Below are 1,879 nucleotides of genomic sequence, written 5' to 3'. Positions count from 1 at the left end.
TGAATAAAACATAATATTTATTTAGATATAATTGAGAGAAAGACAGAGAAGGACCGAACTAGAAAAATGAATGAACAAAATAAAGAGGGGGTGACGAGAGTGAAAAAGATAAACACTTGAACAAAAATTGTCGGAAAGGAAAGTGCGCCGCAATAAAACTGCATTTAGTATGTGTATATAATGCAACATGCACTCGAGACTCGTATTACAAGCTGAAAAAACCCATTGGGATGGACTTCTGTATAAAAATGAAATGTTGATGGAGTGCATTTTGTTAATGCGTCGTCAACTAGGGGAAAGCACAAACTTGAATGCTTTTTTAACATAAAAAATGTTATATACACATAGAGAGAACATTAAGATTTACTACTACATTTTTGAGAAACGTCAAAACACAACCACTGTTGTGTTTTTTCTCACTGAGTAAAAGATCCTTCTATACATGCGCGCAGCATATACATTGACAATTGAATAAAAAAAACTGAGTGCAGAATTTGCAATACACACGCATACGCAGAATCGGAGTCAGTGTATTCTATTGTACATTTACACGAGCTGTATTAAAACACCACTAGTAACAGAAATCGGCGAGTTTTTTTAGTAGATGTCGTATTGATGGAATAGATAAAGAAAAATCTACGATATTAGCGCTCACCGGAAAATATGGAACAACGGATTTTGAAGATTCCAATACCCCGATAGTGGAAAAGTCTTTCTCTATATAGTGAAAATACTGTGAATATCGGATTTTTTTTTTTTTGGTCCCGCCGGATTCCATTATCGACGGTCTGTCTTTTTTGCTTCGCAGGACGGGGTAATCTGAACTCTCTGGACCCTCGTCAGAACCAATTCGAACTATTTACAATAGTAAAGATCGTCGAAAAAACTAAACTGTGCGATATTAACAGTAAAACCACTAACAAATAATTTTGACGAGTGCATATACAAACAATTAATTTTTCATAATACAAAAATGCTCTTGTCATTCACACGAAAACTATAGCATACAACAACAATTGAGATGTTGATGTTGTTCGACTGAAATGCATCTACTTAACGTTAAAATGAACTATATTCTTATATAACAGTTGTCTATAGACATAATGTCGTTGTTAAAGAAGAATTGCCTCTTATACATGTCTGGTCATGATGTTTTTCTTATATGTATATCATCCCAATGGTGAAATGCATTTGACAAAAATCTCACGTACATTTATCACACAAAATGAAATGCAAGCAAATGATTTTGACACATTCAAATTATGAAAAGTGTCTTTACTTAAAAGAGCTACCATTATTTAAACAAAAGACAAGATTGCATCATGTTTACACACAAATACAAAAAAATGGAATTGATAAGATATGAAGTGTGGACATAATTAACTAACATACTATCATAAATATTTAGACGTTTGCCATTTAAGCAGCAAACAAACATTTTGAGAATTTCTCTCAGTGGTAGTTTGCCTCATACATATTGTATCGAAGTAGAATGGTCAAATTTCGTTAACTTTTGAGATTTTTTGTGCAATTTCGTAAAATTGACATTTCAAATGTCATAATCTGATATTTTTATGGTCTCTCACTTCAGAATATTGATTATGTAACCTCTATTTTTGCTGTCTTTCACATAAAACGTATGAAAATGAATATTGCAGTTACTTATTCCAATAAAAATCGTAAATATCACGGGGGACGACAGTCCCCCAAGTGACGCAATACCAACATACATAAACAGGGTGGCCCAGAAAAACTGTCACTTTTATATATGCTTAAAAAACGTATTTCTTTCACTAAAATTGAACAAAAACTTTATTGGGATTTAGAATAGGGTTCAAAATTTTAGATTCATGTTTTGGTTTTGATTCTTCCTCCATTT

This window comes from Contarinia nasturtii, unplaced genomic scaffold (genome assembly GCF_009176525.2).
Source record: "Contarinia nasturtii isolate CC-2019 unplaced genomic scaffold, AAFC_CNas_1.1 Cnas_scaffold_1630, whole genome shotgun sequence".
NCBI lineage: Eukaryota > Metazoa > Arthropoda > Insecta > Diptera > Cecidomyiidae > Contarinia > Contarinia nasturtii.
The sequence above is the reverse complement of the archived record's forward strand: the minus strand, read 5'-3'. Positions refer to the sequence as shown.